The sequence below is a fragment of the Sceloporus undulatus genome, chromosome 2 (assembly GCF_019175285.1).
Source record: "Sceloporus undulatus isolate JIND9_A2432 ecotype Alabama chromosome 2, SceUnd_v1.1, whole genome shotgun sequence".
NCBI lineage: Eukaryota > Metazoa > Chordata > Lepidosauria > Squamata > Phrynosomatidae > Sceloporus > Sceloporus undulatus.
In genome coordinates, this window is record NC_056523.1 from 82224001 (window position 1) to 82242867 (window position 18867).

The 18867-nt window shown below is 42.0% G+C and overlaps 1 protein-coding gene across 2 annotated transcripts in view; it reads left to right on the forward strand.

Moving 5' to 3' along the window:
* Positions 1-2923: 2923 nt before the first annotated feature.
* GPRIN1 (G protein regulated inducer of neurite outgrowth 1) overlaps positions 2924-18867 on the forward strand; it is a 53147-nt gene continuing 37203 nt past the window's right edge. The window contains exon 1 of one of the 2 annotated variants that reach the window (XM_042447506.1): positions 2924-3045. The gene's annotated coding sequence lies outside the window, so the exon portion shown is untranslated. Of the gene's footprint in view, positions 3046-9854; positions 10026-18867 lie in introns of those variants that run through there. The other variant, XM_042447505.1, reaches the window with a different exon arrangement.

Here is an 18867-nt window from a genome sequence, read left to right on the forward strand (position 1 = left end):
GTCATTTTGAATCTTGATCCTGTCCTCTGGGGTATTAGCTATTCCCCCTAATTTGGTGTCATCTGCAAATTTGATAAGTATGCTCCCAATTCTGTCATCCAGGTCATTGATTAAGATGTTGAATAGCACTGGGCCCAGGACAGAGCCCTGTGGGACCCCACTGGTCACTTCTCTCCAGGATGAAAAGGAGCCATTGTTGGAGCCATATATAGACCGTGTGTAGAAGCACAATTTGGAAATACTGTCTTAAGCAAAGTGCAGTAAATAAATAAATGCAGTCAGACTTTGGCTGGAATTGGTTACTTCAAATTAAAGTAGACTCAGGGAATCAACTGTTGAATGGGGAATAGGTAGAACCAATTGATTCACTGTGTCCACTCTGGTCACGACCAGCTACAACATTTATGTTGAAATGCATCTACCTGTTAATTCGTTTCCCCTTAATTAAGTAATGTGAGCAAATTTAGTAATCATTCCTTGGTTATCTCCCTATGTGAGCCAGCCTAGGTTCTGAGATCATCAGGAAAAGCCCTTCTTTCAGTCCCACCACAATCACAAACACAGTTGGTGGAGGCTCAAGAGAGGGCCTTCTTAATGACTGCCCCTAGAATCTGGAACCCCTTTCCAAGGAAGGTTAGAATGGCCTTGTTGTCTTTCCATTTGCAGGTTAAGATCTTTTAATTTAGACATGATTTTTAAAATAGATTTTAAAAAAAGAAGAAGCTTGGGGGTGCTGTATTTTTTAACTACATTCTTTTAAAGAGCTTTTTTTTAAATTGCATTTTATTCTTTTAACTTGAGGTGTGAATAGTTTTAATACTGTAAATAGTTTAATTCTGTTTTAATATTCGCTTTCTGTATGTTTTAATTGTATGCTACTTTTAAATTGTGAGCTACTTTGAGTCTCAATTGGGAGTGGGAAGTGGGATACAAATATAGTAATAAGAAGAAGGAGAAAGAAAAGAAGAAGAAGAAGAAGAAGAAGAAGAAGAAGAAGAAGAAGAACCTCCCTACCAGCTAACAGTGTTAGCTATATACCAATAGAGTTAAATGACCTGTTTTAAACAATTTAAATGGAGATCAAACTCCTTAGACTTAATTCCAACAGCAATTTCCCCTTCACAACAAAATGGCAATGGAAGAAGTAGCAGGCAGGAGAAAACACCACCTTAACAAAACCGTAGGCACCAGTGTCTGGTTTGAGTGGCAGCAGAGACAGGAGAAACAGCACCCTAACCAATCTGCTCTCTGCAGAGAACATGTAATCCAAGGAAAAGAATGCGCAAGTAACAACTCAGGCTGAATCTGCACTGCAAAAATAATGCGGTTGGACACCACTTTGTTTTGGCTCAATGCTATGGAATCCTGGGATTTGTAGTTTGTTGTGGCACCTGAGCTTTCTGACAGAGAAGGCTAAATATCTCACAAAATTACAAGTCCCAGAATTCCATAGCATTGAGGCATAGCAGTTTAAGCGCTGTCAAGTGGCATTATTTCTGCAGCACAGAGTCAACCCTAATCTCCAGTGGCTCCCATGTCAGTAAGCTGGTGAATTGGCGGTTTCAGTCTAATTTTTAAGAGAGTTATCCAAGGTACCGAACTCTAACTCCAAAACAGATTCAGCACCTTTAAATCAGCTGTCAAAACTGCTTCGGTAAGTTCAGTCTAAAACAGGGAGCAGACTCACTAGCCCACTGGCATAAGTGCCTCCTTGTTTGTCTTGGTGAGAGGAGGATGACCCTGTGCTGGACGTGGCCTCAGTTCTGTGATATTAGTTAAAGGTCCACTCTTAGATGACATGATAAGGGGATGGATTTTTAGTTGTGTATGTGTTATGTAATTGTTTATATAATTGTTTATGCATTTTTGTAAACTGCCTTGATCTGTTGGAAAGGCAGTATATAAATAATTTATTATTATTATTATTATTATTATTATTATTATTATTATTATGCTTAAACAGATATAGTATTAAGGGCTTCCATCACCTCTTCTCGTGATACTTTCACTTTGAACAGGAAGCCAAGCATAAATTATCTGTGGTTGCATAACTGTAGAATCCACAGAGCTCCATGAACCAACTATTTAAGGGCAAGAGAAGACGCTGTTAGTATGATTCCATTGGGCTTAAACGCTAGCACTTACTTCTAGGTAGGCAATGGCTATCACTCATGGTAGAGAAAAGACGTTGTGGGGGGGGGGGTTGATCCTGTAGCTCTTTGTAGCTGTTGTTCACAAGCAACAGCATATGCAGCAAGCTGCAGTCCTAAATCTGTTCTCTTGTTACCCTGATTCTGAAGTGACCTTTCACAAACCCATGACCCTCTGGGAGTGTGGCATGCTAACCTGCTGAATTGCTGCCTTTGAGCAAGAAGCAGCAAGAGCAGAGAATCAGAAGGATGGGCCAGGAAAGGAGGGAGGAAGAATCTGCTAGTGATGAGTATTAAGGGGTTTCTTCATTATCACTGTCAAGAGTGTGTGAGCGTGTAGGCTGTTGTTAGACAAAGCCTGAGCTAGGAAGATGAGGCAGAACTTCTGTGGTCTGGGTGTGGAATGTTTCCCTCTCCAACCTCTCTTGGATAGTGTCAAAATGAGGCCCCATCATGTACAGACTCCCTCCAGGAGGAGGCCCTTTTCATAATGCCTTTTCATAAAATAAAATAAAATACTGTATGGGGGTCATCATGTGAAGGTGAAGGTTGTGCGAGAGTGAGAAGGCACTGGGAGCTGACCCTGTTCTCCCTCCCCTCCCTTCAAAGAACACAGTCTCTCCTCTTCTTGCTGGGCGTACCACATGTTGGCTTCCCTGATGGAGTTGGCAGAGTGGGTGGCATCAATTGTATATTCAGAGTGTGTGGGTTGATTTTCACTTTGTGGGTTTTATTTTTCCAAGACAATATTGCAAATCTAGGCAGGGCAGAGGAATAGCGATGCTATCAGATGTCAGGAGTGGAGGAGAACTGGGAGGAGATGAAAGCAATAATGGGGTCACCATTTAAAGAGCAGAGTGCAAGGCCCTATCTGAAGATTTCAAGCAGGATATAGGTATGTAGTTTCTTCCTACAACTCACTTCCTGGCTGGAGTGGGGAGGTCAGGGAGGTCTTGTGGTGAGGACTCTGACCAGGGACGTAGCCAAAAGGGGGGGGAGTTCTTGGGGTCTGGATGCCCCCCTTCCATTAGAAAAATGAATGGTGTGTGCTGCCGCGCTGCCACACCCAAGCCCCATTATAATGGTAGCACCTAGTCTGGACCCCCCCCCCTTCCTAAAATCCTAGCTACATCCCTGCTCTGACAACATTCATGTGGCATGAAATCAGATTTACTGACTCTGATTCTTCCTCCCCCCACCCCAAAAAAGAAAAACCCACCTCTTTATTTCTTTATGGTTCTTGAATCTTCCCAATTATTTTCGTATATTAAATATACCAGTTTTTGCTCTAAGACAGAGGTAGGAATCATATGATCACTAGATGTTTTTGGACCTGTGTCTGTCTCACCATTAGTTGGACTGGGAGAGAGTTAAAGTTCACCAATAATGAAAAGGCTTTGCAATCTTCACCTCTGTTCTAAGAGAACTAGACATTTCCATTGTAGGACAGATTGCTTTCAAATGCAGTTAGACACTATAGAAATGTGAAGTTGAACGCTTTCATGGCCGGCATCCATAGTTTTGGTGGGTTTTTGGGGGTTATGTGGCCATGTTCTAGAAGAGTTTATTCCTGATGTTCGCCAACATCTGTGGCTGGCATCTTTCTCTGAAAGATGGATGCCCCTGAATTGACATCACTTTAACCTTCCAAATTTCCCCGTGTGAAAAAGTCCTCAGAATCTTTGAACTTTTCTAGATTGCATGAGCTCCCTTGGTTTCTTCTGGTTTTTGCTGGTTGTCACTACCTACAAGTCCATTTGTTCCATTTTTGGGGGGAGCTGTTGTAGCATTTTTAAAAAATCTTCACTAGAGTTCTTTATTTTTTTTTTAAACTGGGGCATGGTTTGCTGAGATGGTTATCTGGTCTGAACAGCAGTTTTTTCCTCTCTGATATTAAATTTGTTTTCTAGCATTAGAGTGTAAATGTATCACTTCACTAATACAGTGCATCACTTATAGCTCTTTTTTTTAAGAGTTAGAAGATAAGGGAATATATTGTTCCTTTGGTAACTTCGGCCCTTTTATTTAGATGTCTAAACTGCATTTCAAAATGATAAATTAAAGGTTTAAGTTACCACAATGTGAGAAATTTGGGGATTAAGGGAATATTTCACTTGGAACTCAGAAGAGCAAAAATCCTATTTGGAAGGGGGCAATGTCTTTATTTTACCCCTTCCCTGATGTAAATATACACCTGATCCCAACTTATCTGATTTTCATAGGTAGAACAGGAAGAGTTCAGAATAGGACGACCTTCAGATGTTGTTGCATTGCAAGTCTCATCAGCCCCAGCCAGCATTGTAAATGGTAGAAATTGTAGCCCAGCAACACCTAAAGGGCTGCACTTTGATAACCCCAATCTAGAACATATAAGAAAGGCCTCAGTCCTCTTGGTTGCTTCTATACATATGTCTTCAGGTTCCACACAGTGATCTATAACAATATGATTAGATGGTATCCTAGCTACACCTCTCTCAAACTCTGTACGCATGATGGCACTGAATTCAGCATAGATTTTTGTCTGCAAAATGTAATGCAAAGTGATCATAGAATGCCTTCTGCAAGCTGCCATCCTGAATTAATATTCAACAGGCTGTAACAAGCCCAGAATATCTGTGTTGTACGCACTGTGTGAATGCATTGGTAGAACAAAAATAAGACCATAGTCAGCATAGTTTGAGTATCAGACTTGGAGTCTGGGAAATCAGGGTTCACATCCCTGCTCAGCCATGGAAAGCTACTAGTTCACCTGGGGTAATGGGAAATCTCCTCTGAATAAATGGACACAGATGTCATTCTTTCACTCCTATATGTTGTAGAAGAGTGAAGATTCTTTGCCTTGCACCTGTCAGTCTTTGTCTAGCCAGGTTTCTTGGAATTTTCTTGGAATTTGCCATTGTGATCCCCTGACCTCCCAAGATTGCAAAGACCAGACTTATGTAGTAGTCAGATCAACATCTGACTACTACATAATATGCTTAAGTGTTTCTTAAGCATATTAATTATAGAGAAATTAATATTTATATTCCTCGGACAAGTTTTTAAAAGGTAAGCAGGCTGTCCCTAAGGGGGCTACTAATATAGGCCTTATATAATCTAGACACATTTCATACATGTATTACAATACATACCAAGATTTTCATCGCTTTTGGAAATATGGTACAGAGATATAACTTAGAGGGGTATATCTAAGTTTGTTTCTATACTGGCTTTTGTTTATCAGTTAATCAAAGCATCAAGAAATGAACAATGGTTACCGCTGTAAGGAATTCAGATTGTCACCTCATAAGAGATGGCTTAGCTTTGTTGTGAGCAAAACCTGGTGCTTTGCTGCCCCAAAACTTTGGCTTTTATATCATTCCCAGCCTCCGTCTATTCAATTAAGAGATGGATTTCACTATTCCCCCACCACCACTGCTAATGTCAAAAATATTTTTTTCCTCTTATGGAAAGAAAATTTTGATGAGGCCACTTTCTTAGGGTGTCACTAGCTAGTTTCCTAGCTGTTTATCATCAAATGATTGCATCTGATTGCATCAACCATCAGATATTAGTAACCATCCTACCAATGCACATTTTGGTTGTGTCATGTGTTTACACTGTATCTCTCAGGTTATTTTCTCCTTTTGTCTTTAAGATAGGGCCCAAACAGACAGGCCAAAATAAAGCTCCTTCGGGTCACTTTGGAGATATGCTGTTTAAATGACACATACATCTTAAGAGGCCAGAAGCTGCACCAAAACTGCACTCTAGTTCTTAGGACTGAAGCGTGGCTTTGGTGCAGCTTCCAGCCTCTTCCAGCCTGCATCATTTAAACAGCATACCTCCCAAGTGACCCAAAGCAGCTGTATTTTGACCTGTTTGGGCCCATAGATTGGTTTAATGACTAGAACTAGATGATAATCCTGCACTCTTAATATTTTTTCTAACATACAGACATCTTAAATTCTACTTATATCTTTTTAACTTCAATACAGTTTCAAGAACATAAATTTTACAAAATATACAGAGAAGTCCAGCATACAGTCTGTAACTAAATCTTGCCAAAAAAAAAGTCTAGGATGGAGCATGCAAAGGTCAAAATCAACTTGAAGGCACATAATCACTAGAAGTGATCTTTAGGGTTTCCACAGTATACAGACAAAATCTGCAGGCATTTCATATCTGCTGTATCTTGCTGATATTTGCTCAGTTAATTCAAGTGGTTAAAATGGAAAGGGGTAGCAAAGGCCTCCACAATAATTCCTCCAAGTGGAGCAATGTGAATACAGATTCAGTATCCCTTAACAAAAATGCTTGGAACTACAAATGCTTTGGATTTTGTAATACCTGTGTTTGTATACATAATGAGATATCTTGGAGATGGGACCCAAACCTAAACACAAAATATATTTTTGTTTTATATACACCTTATATGCATAGCCTGAAGGGAATACTTGTGTTCGTGGAACAAAGTTTGTGTACATGGAACCATCAGAAAGTGAAAATGTCACTATCTCAGCCACCTGTGAATAGGTTTTTTGGTGGTTTTGTTGTTGTTGTTGTTATTTCAGATTTTGGAATTCAGGAGAGGATGGACTTTATCACATGGGGGAAATCAGGGGTTTAAGCTGTCATTATCCCAGGAAAGTCATGCGATTGTGGGAAGATTTCCACACACATCTCGATTAAAAAGGACTTATCCCAGCAATAACCAGGTAATAACCAGCCACAAATCATTCATGGGATCACCCTGTGAATGATTTGTGGATGGTTATTACCTGGTTATTTTTGCGATGTTGTGAGAAAATCTTCAGCACGATCGTGCAACTTTCACAGGATAATGAGTTTAAACCCCTGCTTTCCCCCGGTTTTCACTGTGTCATAAAGTCTGATGTGTTGTGAGCCTCCAAGTCTTTTCCCAATGATGGTGACTTTAAGCCAAAGCTTTCATGGGATTTTCTTGGCAGGATTTATTCAGAGAAAGGTTGCCATTGCCTCTTAGGCTGAGAGAATGTGACTTGCCCAAGGTCACCCAATGATTTCCAGTTTAAACTGAGCAGGGATTCCAACCATGGTCTCACAAAGTTCTAGTCCACCATGCAAACCACTATACCATGCTGGTTTCCTAGGGTAGGCAAATATAAAGTGCACAAAAAAAAATCCTTCTTTCTGTGCTTGTACATGCACGTGCCAATGGAGTCATGGGGGCAAGTTGGTGGTTAATCAACAGCAAAAATATATTGGGATTGTAGAAGATAAAAAGTGAGGATGGAAGATAAGTCCCACCACCAGGTATTCTCAGTGTAATCTTTAAATGCTGTGTAATTTAGATTTTAAGGTCTGTATGGAGTTTTGTATAGAGTTTTTAATATGTTGTGTAATGTTTTTAACTTTCTAAAATTGTCTTTTAAATTTTGTATTTACATTTTAAAGCTTGTATTATTTTTAACTTGTACTATTTTAATTTCTTGTTAGCTGCCTTGAGATATAAGTAAATATAAAGAATATAAAGAAATAAAATAATCATAATCTTATGTATGTATCTTTCCTCAGAAACCAGTCCTGCTATATGCAAGGGTAGACACTGCTTAGAAAGTGTGGACATGCCAGCTGTGGTTAGATAATGAGCCTCTGGATTTAATGGCCTCTTGCCTCACTCACCTTTCATGTATATTATTACTTGGCTTTAAAATGTGGGCATTCCAATGACTGGGGCCTTAGCTTTCTGCCCCATGTCCTTGCCCGACAGAACCGGACTCATCTTGGGCCTTCCCATCCTTCTTTCTCTTTCAGTGGAGTTAGCAGAGTTCCCTCTGGGAAGAAAAGAAGGGTCACTGGAAGAGACCCCTGTACCTTCATGGATTTCTGGTTTGGACCGCAGGAGGGTGTTGGTGTTGGTGGTGTGTGTGTGTGTATGTTAACTGCCCTCAGGTTGTCCCAATCCATAGCAACTCTGTGGATAAGACATCTCCAAGACCCCTCATCTTCCACTGCTCCACTCAGCTCCTGTAATTTCATGCCCATAACATCTCTGACTGAATGCAACCATCTGACATGTGGTCCCTTTCTTTCTACTGCTCTCTACCTTTCCTAGCATTATTGTCTTTTCCAGTGAATCATGCCCATGTGGCCAAAGTAGGACAGCCTCAGTTTGATCATTTTGGCTTCTAGGGATATTTCTGGCTTAATCTGCTCAAGGATCTAGCTGTTTGTCTTTTCTCCATCCACACTATCCTCAGCATTCTTTTTCAGCACCACATCTCAAATGCATTGATTATCCTCTTATCAACTTTCTTCACAGTCCAGCTGTGATAGAGAATACAATGGCTTGGACAATTCTTTAGTGTTCAGTTGTATACCTTTGCTCTTTATGATCTTGTCTAGTTTCTTCATAGCTGCCCTTCCCATTCCTAATCTTCTTTTGATTTCCTGACTGCAGTCTCCATTCTGATCAATGCTTGATCCAAGGTAGGGGTATTCTTTATTCCAATCCTCATCATCTAGGTTGAATTTGTCTAGTTCTTCCGTGATCATTATTTTTGTTTTCTTTATGTTGATAGGGTTTTAGTATTGCTTTTAATAGCTTTGTATAATGTACTGTATTTTAATATATGTATTGTATTATGCTGTTAACCTGTTGTTCACCGCCCTGATCATTGGAAGGGCGGTATACAAATAATTTTTTATTTATTTTATTATTTATTATGTCTAATTAACAAATTGTAAGCCGCTTTGATAGCCCTTGCTGAAGAGTGGGGTATAAATAAATATTGTAAGTATTTATATTTAGCATAAACCTGCCTTTCCACTATCATCTCCTTTTTCAGGACCTGTCCTCCATTTCAGCCTTCTTTCCAGGAGGCATTCAGAAATGTCCTCCATTCAGAGTGGGACTAGGAAGCATGGATGTTCATTTCTAGAATCATAGAATCCTAAAGTTGGAAGAGACTACAAGGGCTGTCCAGCCTAACCCTTTTATGCCATGCAGGAACTCTCACTCAAAGCATCCCGGGCAGATGGCCATCCAGCCTCTGTTTAAAGACCTCCAAGGAAGAAGACTCCACTACACTCCGAGGAAGAGTGTTCCACTGTTGAACAGCCCTTACTGTCAGGAAGTTCTTCCTAACGTTTAAGAGGAATCTCTTTTCTTCTGTTTTGTTTCCATTGCTTCTTTATTCTCTGGAGCAGCAGAAAACAAGCTTGCTCCCTCCTCAATGTGACACCCCTTCAAATATTTAAACAGGGCTCTCATATCACCTCTTCACCTTCTCTTCTCCAGGCTAGGGGTGTTCTTAGCTGTTGTTTGGCGGTGCCCTGCATTGGCCTCCGGGGTCCTGCATTTTGCAGTCAGTCAGGGGGAACCAGAGGTCCTCCTTTCCCCTCCATTTCAACCTTCTGCCCAGGAGGAATTTCCCCCAAACCTCCTCCACTTGGAGCAGGACAAAGAAGCCTGGATTTGAAGGAGTGCTTTTGTTAGATTTTTATTTGGGAAGGTCCTCCATTCTTCTGGAATGTCCTCCCTGTTGCAGTGCCATGCCCTCCTGGGCGGCTAGGAGGGCATCTGGTCACCCTGCCCTGTTGCTGGGAGCACTGCATCTCCCTCCTTCTTTCTCTCTCTCTCTGAATCCAAGGGCTGGAGGAGCAGCCTTCCCCCTTCCTTCCTTCCTTCCTTCCTTCCTTTCTTCCCTCCCTCCCTCCTTCTCCGAAATCAGATGCCTCGATCCCCTCCCCTCCTTCCTTAGACCCACACACACTCACGCATGCTCCCAGCAGAGCCACACTCGCCTCCACAACAGCAGCAGCAGCAGCAGCAGCAGCAGGAGTGCTTGCAAATAAAAAGCAGCAGGCGCATCTTTCGCACTCGGGGCCAGCCACCGCGGATGACTCGGGAAGGTAAAAGGGGGCACCTGGATGGATGAAGTGTGTGGGGAGGGAGATACACCGGGGAACCCCATCCCCGATCCCCTTCCATTGGGAACCCTTTGAGCCTCTCTGGCCCCCGACACGAGTGGAGCACGTGTGAAGGGGCCAAGGCTTTGTCTCTATCTCTCGGGGCGAGTGAGGGAGGCTGGCACTCCTACAGGTGACTCTCTTGCCTCGTGGAAAACCCACCCGTGTTTGTGTGAAGAGTGTGTGTGAGAGTGATCCACCCCTCCCCCCTCGTGTTTCTCCCTCCTGCACGGACGCACCTTGGTCACGCGTGGGAGTGAGTGGCTGCCCACGCGTGTTTTGGGGGACGGGTTGAAGGATCTTAGGATGGATCGGTACATTGGGCCATGTGTGTTGTGTGTGTGCATTGTGTGGGTCCGTGCACACATCCTGCTGGTGGGTTGGGGAAACTAGCAGGATGTGTGCACGGACCCACACAATGTACACACACATACACAATCCATTCATCTCCTTGCACCCGATCCGTTTCCGAGGCGACTGACTGGTCTCTGTTGGCAACCACTCGCCATCTTCCCCCCTCTTTCCCTTCTCCCCAATGAATCATGGCTGCCTTCTCTCTTTCTATGCCAAGAGAGAGAGAGCCTTCACAGTTCCAAAAACGACTCCAAAGCCTTCTGGAGGTATTGCCCACGAGGAGGGATTCTGTCCTTTTTGGATGCTCCCTCAGCCTCCAGACCAGGCTTCCCAGGCTTCCTCTCCTGCATCCTTTGCCCTGCATTGGTTTCTCTGGCTGTGATGCCAACTTATGTTGTGGGGGCTCAGGTTGGAGTTACCATTCATAGAATCATACAATCATAGAATCATAGAGTTGGAAGAGACCACAAGGGCCATCCAGTCCAACCCCATTTTGCCATGCAGGAACTCTCAGTCAAAGCATCCCCAACAGATGGCCATCCAGCCTCTGTTTAAAGACCTCCAAGGAAAGAGAGTCCAGGGAGTGCATTCCACTGTCGAACAGCCCTTACTGTCAGGAAGTTCCTCCTAATGTTGAGGTGGAATCTCTTTTCCTGCAGTTTGCATCCATTGTTGCAGGTCCTGTTCTCTGGAGCAGCAGAAAACAAGCTTGCTCCCTCCTCAATATGACACCCCTTCACCTATTTAAATAGGGCTATCTTAGCCTTCTCTTCTCCAGGATAAACATCCCCAGCTCCCTAAGGCGTTCCTCATAGGGCATGGTTTCCAGACCCTTCACCATTTTAGTCGCCCTCCTTTGGACACGCTCCAGTTTCTCAGTGTCCTTTCTGAATTGTGGCACCCAGAACTGGACACAATATTCCGGGTGGGGCCTGACCAGAGCAGAATAGAGTGGCACTATTACTTCCCTTGATCTAGACACTATACTTCCCAATACATTATATACTATACACTATACATTGAACAGGGATACTTATAAGGTCAGGCAGGAGCTTGGGATTCAGCATTAGGGTAGGTTCTCCATCATCTTCAGAACTGCCTTGCAAGGTAGGCTAGTGCGATCATGGCCCCAAATGAGGAGGGAATGAAGGTTGAGAGAAGGCACACAACTAAGCGGTAGGTGTGTGGTACAGTTGGCCCTCCTTATCCACACATTTTTTAATTCAAGCATCCATGGCTTGAAAATATCCAAAAAATAAATAAATAAATTCCAACTAGCAAACCTTGATTTTGCCATTTGATATAAGGGACACCATTTTGCTATGCTGTTGTATTTAATGGGACTTGAGCATCCCCAAATTTTGTTTGTCATGGAGGGGACCCCGGAACCGAATCCTAGCGGTTAACAAGGACCCACTGTAGATGTCTGAGCGACAGGGTGGTTTGGTGGTTTGAGTGTTAGACTACGACTTTGGAGGCTGATCTTTGGTTTCCAGCTCAGCCATTAAACCTGCTGGGTGACGTTGGGCAAGCCACATGCTCTCAGCCTCAGGGGAAAGCAATGGCAAACTTTTTCTGAACAAATCTTGCCAAGAAAACCCTATGATAGGTTCCCTGTAGGGTCCCATAAGTCACACAACACACACACAGAGTAGATGTTTAGCATGTAAAAGGAGCCCAGGTCCAGTCCAAGTCTCCAGCATGGGCTGGGAAAGGCTCCTGCTTGGCACTCTGGCTGAAGAGCTCCTGGAGAATGTGATTCGTGGTCTGATGTGGAGTAAGACTGCGTCCCATTAGTGAATGAAGTTTGAATTGGAGGTCTTCTACAGGAGCCCCTCTCAGCCTTGGTGCCTTCTAGATACGTTGGACTACAACACTAGTATTCTGTGCTCTGCTAAGACCAGATTGTGAAGGCTCTTCTAGATCTAACTTCGAATGTCCCTGCTTTTGGTCAATTTGCTTTTCCTTTATTTTTTTAAAAGACAGAACTCAAAACTGCCCTATAATCATTCCAACTTGACTGTAGAATAGGTAGATTCAGGGGCTGTCTATTGTTGTTGTTGTTGTTAACTGCCCTCAAATTGACCTCAATTCATGGCAACCCTGTAAACAAGACATTTCCAAAACTCCCTGTCTTCCACTGCTCTGCTGAAGTCCTGTTGATTCATACCCGTGGCTTCCCTAACTGAATCTAGCCATGTGGCCTTACTCTCTTTCTACTACCCCAATTCTCCATAGCATTATTGTTTTTTCTAATGTGTTGTTCCTTCTCATGATATGGCCAAAGTATGGCAGCCTCAGTTTGATCATCTTGGCTTCTAGGGTTATTTCAGACTTAATCTGTTCAAGGATCCACTTGTTTGTCTTTTTGGATGTCCATTGTATCCTCAGCACTCTTCTCCAGCACCACATCTCAAATGAGTTTATTTTCTTTATATCCACTTTTTTCGCTGTCCAGCTCTCACATCTGTATATGGTGATGGAGAATCCTATGGGTTGGGCCATTCTAACTTAGTGCTCAGTTGTATATCTTTTCTCTTTAGGATCTTATCTAGTTCTTTCATCGCTGCCTTTTCCATTCTTAGTCTTCTTATCTCTTGACTGCAGTTCCTGTTGTGATCAATGTTTGATCCCCAATATGAGACACCTTTTAACTGTCTCAATTTCCTCATTGCCTAGGTTGAATTTATGTAGGTCCTCCATTGTCATTATTTTTGTGTTCGTTATGTTCAGCAGTAAGCCTGCCTTTGCACTTTCTTCCTTGACTTTCCTCAGTAATTCTTCAAAGTCAATGATGTTTTCTGCTAGTAATATGATGTCATCCCCATATCTTAGATTGTTGATGTTCCTTCATCCTATCTTCACTTCTTCTTCTAAGTCTAAACTTTCATATGATGTTTTCTGTGGACAAATTGAACAAATAGGATAATAAAATGCAGCCTTGCCTGACCCCTTTGCCAATTGGGAGCCATTCTGTTTCTCCATATTCTGTTCTAACAGTTGCCTCTTGTCTTGAGTACAGTTTTCTCATTAGAGCTATCAAATGTAGCGGGACTCCCGTGTATTTGAGAGTGTTCCATAGCTGTTTATATTCTCTCTCTCTGTGTACATACTATATATAGAGTATATATGTCTATACTATTTTAAAAAATCCATGCTCACCTCATATTGGTGGTGATCTGGACATATGGTGTTCTTCTCAATTCAAGGAATTAGCAAAGATTTTTGGAACCCCAGCACTTATTCCTCAGATAGCATTGGGGGGGGGGATTCACAGTTTTCTCCAGATTATCCAGTTGTGTGATAATTATGGCCAGGAGGAGGAACAGGGAGTGACAGGTCCTCAAGAGCAGGAGGTTCAAGCAGTGTGATCACCATTTTTGTAAAGGAAAAAAAGGTGTTTGTATATCTGTTTGCCTTCACTTGCACTCTTCCACATGTGTGCATCCTTCCACATTACCACACTACCCTCTTATAGTGTTGCTATTCCACTTTTACTACTCTAGCTGCCTCTTGTTGCATTCTGAGGCTTGTAGTTCAGTGAGAACTAAAAGCTCTCTGGCTGAGAATTCTCATTAATGCCCTTCCTTAAACTGCAAATCCCAGAATGCAACAGGAGGCAGCCAGAGATCAGTTAAAGTGGAATAGCAGCACTATAAGAGGGTACTGTGGTAATCTATCTTGTCAAATGTTTAAAAATTTTGTGTCATGTCATCAGAAATAATTCAGGGAAGCTCACCATTTTACACCAACATGGCTTCTGGATGGCCACTTAATCCAAATTTGCTGCAAATAGCCTCCCTGTCATTTTTGATAATGTAAACAAGCCCCAGGATCGCCGTGAATCTGAAAAAATCTGGGGTACTCCAGATTTTACTGTATGTGTAAACCGGTCCTCAACAACCTCCCAGGATGAGCACAATTCAAAGGGCATTTGTGATGCTTGAAACTGCCTGTAAATCGGCTCCCACCCCTTACATTATTTATGGTGTGGTTGGCTCCTTGTTTATCTTGATGTGGTCAGTTTCCTTTTGTATTGCCTGATTTTGGGCACTTAGTTTTTGGATGATAACATGCAGAAATCACAACCAGTATGGTGACTTTTTTTTAACCACCTTGGGACCACTGGCAGTAAAAATAGAGGTTGTAAAAATGTCAGTTTGGAGGTTTTGCATGAGTTGTTTTCATCTGAGCACTAACTGAAAGGAAATAATTCAGCATGCTTAAGGTGATCTGGAGCCTCTGCATTGGCAGTTTTGGAGAGAAGGGATAACAATGGCTTTTCATCACAGATGTTAGTCAAGGTAGTGCAAGAACAATTCAAAGTGCTGGTCATGACCTATAAAGCCCTATACAGCTGAGGTCCAGAATATCTGAAATACCATATCTCCCCAAATGAATCTAGCAGAGTCCTAAGATCTTCAAGGAAGGCTTTTTCTCTGCCCCACCACTATCGCAAGCTCTCTTGGTGAGGACACAACAGAGTGCCTTCTTGATGGTTTCTCCCACCCTCTGGAACTCCCTTCTGCAAGAGGCGAGCCCAGCCCCTTCCCTTTTTTCCTTTCATCAGCAGGCAAAGACATTTTTATTCAAGTAAGCTTTTAATATATAACTGTATGGAGGCTTTTATATAGGGTGTGTCTAATGTTTTTAAAAAAACTTTTGTATGTTTTTATGTCATTTTATACTGTTTTTAGCTAGTTGATTTTAATTTTTAATTTTTTTTAAAATGTAAAATATTTTAAATGATTTTATCTGTGAGCCGCCTTGGGTTCCTTTCTGGGGGAAAGGTATCATAGAAATGAAATAAGTTAATGAACTAGAAAAATGACACATTTTTTAAAAAAGGTTATCTACTTATAATGTCTCTGAATTTTCTTTTAAGCTAATGCCTGTCACAGAGTAAAAACTTAAAACAACAAGATGTGAACTAGAGTTAATTTAAAATAATTTATTAAAAAAACATTTTAAATGGCCCCAGCCATAAAAATCACAGTAGCAGGTCACCATTCTGTTAGAAGCAGCCTGGAACAACCAAGTCATTAAGGCCCTGTTAAAAACACTCAGGACATGAATCTCTTGTACTTCCAAGATATGAGATTCCATGAAGATGACAGGCCCAGTAGAACAGTTTCTCTCTCTTTGCCAGATTAGCAGAGTTTTATCTGGCTCATGAATCTGATGTCAACAGGACTGTGAAGCCACTGCATTTTAATATGAATTTTTAAAATGAATTATCCAAACTGTTGAATCATATGCTAAAATAGGTTCAGCACTATGGATAGTCTTTAAAAAAAAAGTCCTGACCAAACCTGGAAAGGATATCTGAGTCGCATCAGAACTTCCAGCGGGCTCAGATCGAACCAGAAGGTCCATGAAGGTCCAGAGAGGACATCCTGTAGGAAATACTAGTACTGTATTTATATTATAAAGAGTGCAGCATATCCCACTGTAGAACAGGATAGAAATATGCATGATGCTCTGGTAAGGTTTAAAAAACCAGTTCTTAAGTTTATTGTTGCAAGAAATCCACCAGAAATAGGAAAGCAGATGGACAAAAGAAAGTTACCTATACATTGTTAGAAGAAGCTAATGCTGGCTTTCATGTATGCATGTAAGAGCCATCCTGAAACCTCATGGATGCTTCCTTCTCAGACAAAGGCTTGTAAAACACTAACACTAATTTTTGGAGAGGAAAAGGGGAGGGAGAATATGACAATTAGTAGTAACAATTATACAAAATATAATACTGCCAATTAGTATTATATATTGGGCTGAGAAATACACTGGCAGCTAATGCAGCAGGTAACAAGTTGAAGATGTATGAGAAAATGATTTCACAGATGTTTTTGTGTTCCTGCAAAACTGCCTTGGTAACTTGGGTTTCTCCAGAACGGCATCTGTCATGTACATAATGGAGCTGGGTTTTTGAAGGATGAAGTACTACAACATGAAGGGCTTTAGGCCAGGATAGTCCATTTTGCCCTCTCTACTCTTCTGTTTCTCCCCAACACTCAGCCAGCAATCAGAATCCACTTAACATTTTTAGCCGTCATTTTAGGGTATCCCCTTTCCTTTAGCTATTAAGAAGGGCAGGTCCTCCCATAGGAATTCCCACAACACTGTTGAGACATCTCTCTTGTGTATCAGTAGTGTCATTAGACCGCACAAGAATACTACACAGAGAATGAGTTCACTGTCAGTATATGGTCTCATCCTATTAGTGATTTATGCAAGCTTAAGTCCATTTTATGCCTGCATATGCCTTACTTTGTTGTTGTCACTGCAGAGATTAGTATTTTCTTCTACCCTCTGCAAAGTACCCTAGAACTTTCCTTTTTGCTGTGATAGTCCCCCTGAACAGTGTGAAGCTGAAGGCTTTCATGGCTGGCATCCATAGTTTTTTGTGGGGTTTTCGGGCTATTTGGCCATATTCTAGAAGATTTTCTACCTGATGTTTTGCCAGCATCTGTGGCTGGCAGTCATTACATGGCTGGTGGAGAGCAGGGGCCATGGAGCACAGCCAGACACCTCTCTGATAACCATAGATGTTATCAGTCTGTATCTGCCTATGGAGATACAGCTATAAGGCTACAGCTTCTTTTATCCCTCATTCCACCCATGGAATGGCCATTCACAGGGCTATTGCAGAAAAACGGTGAGTCCAGGGGGCAGTAAGTGAGAAGCCATAACAGAATTCTGCCTGCAGAACTCTTGTGCTACATTGGGCAATCATAAAGGATTTCATTAGTAAAGTATTCTAGGGTAAATTGTATCACTGAGAACAAATCCTAGGGTCTAACCAAGAGGTGGGGATATCTGGCCCTTCAGGTATGTTTGTTTTTTATCTATAGCTCTCATTATCTCTACTCTGTATAACCAGTGCTGAAGTATTATAGAAGCTGTAGTCCAAGGAAACATCTGGAGGGACACAGTTGCCCACTCCTGGTCTAATCCCAGTAAGATCTAGCTCAAACTGAATCACAGGCACCAGATGTTGTTAGCCTTCAGCTTCCTTAATCCCTCACCATTGGCCAAGATGGCTGGGGCTTCTGGGAGCTGAAATCTGACAACATTTGGAGTCTCCCTGGTTGACAATCACTACACTCGCTGCGCTGGTAGCCCACATTCCCTCTTTCCTTTGATGCCTATTCAGGGGTTGGCTTCTTTGCAGAAAAGGCCATGTATGTGTTGGTTCCTGCCTCAACTTGAAGCTCTGTGCTCAAAGATAACCTGGTAGCTGACAACTGTGAGGCTTGCATATTGTCTGAATTATTTAGCGTAAGCTGCAGCCTTTTTGCTCACCAGCACTCAACTAACATCTGGAAGGCTAGCTGTGCAGGGGAGTGGTTGGGATGTATGCTTCTAGACAGGCAAACCAAATGGCAGCTTATTCTCATGAGGAATGGTCTAGACAACCTGTTTGCTCTAAACACTGGCACCACTCTCCATGAAGGACAGGGAATTAGCTGATCACAAACGTTGTACACTGGCAGTTGTCAAGAGTAATAGGGTTGACAGATACAACAAATAAGAATGTAACCTCATTTTGAGTTCTAAAAGCTGAAGATAATTTATATTAGGCAATAGTGGCTTTAAACTAGGGGTGTGGAACCTTTGTTTATCTTAATGTTTTAGACCACGTCTCCAGATCTTTAGTGTTCGTCCCACCAGTTGTTGTTTCTGGGAATTGAAGTCCAAAACATATGGAGGTCAACCCCCCCTCCAACTAAAGCATGTGTGTGTGTTCTGGCCTTCGACTTGACCATTCTATTTGTATTCTCTACATTCCCCCTTATTCCCTTTTCTTGAAAGGGAGGGAGCTGTTTTGAATCCTGCCTCTGAGAGCCACTTGGCTCTGTAGAGAGCAAAAATTACACAGAGGACAAACTTGGCTTGGTTTGACTTTTATCTTTTGCCTGCCTCCTACACCAGAGGTAGTTGATGACGTTGGGGCAAAGGTGACTGAGCAGCTAGAAACCTTCTTTAAGCTGATGACTGTAGTGACAGTCGCTAGATACACTTCAGGCCATGTTTAATGGGCAAAGGGGAATCAGTTGTCAGCTTCACAAATGTATGGGTCCTCTTTGACTGCCTGGGGCTGATTTATATGTAGCCTAGTAAAAGGAGTGGAGGTTGGGAGGGAATGTGAGGTTTTTGCCCATTTCTGGTACTGTGTTCAACTCATGACCTGTTTAAATGACAGAAATATTACCACATCCTCTCACATGTCTCCAAAGTGGAAGTTCTGTGCAGTTTTATTTGGAAAAAAGGAATTTGTTTTTCCTCAAAGAAGAAAAATTACAGACTGTTTGGTTTAGGTTATGATGGAATTATATAACCCATATATTCTCATCTGCATTATAAATGTGGTTGTAGTTGTAGCTGTTGATTAAGCTTGAAAATTTTTTTACATAAATGAATAGCCTGC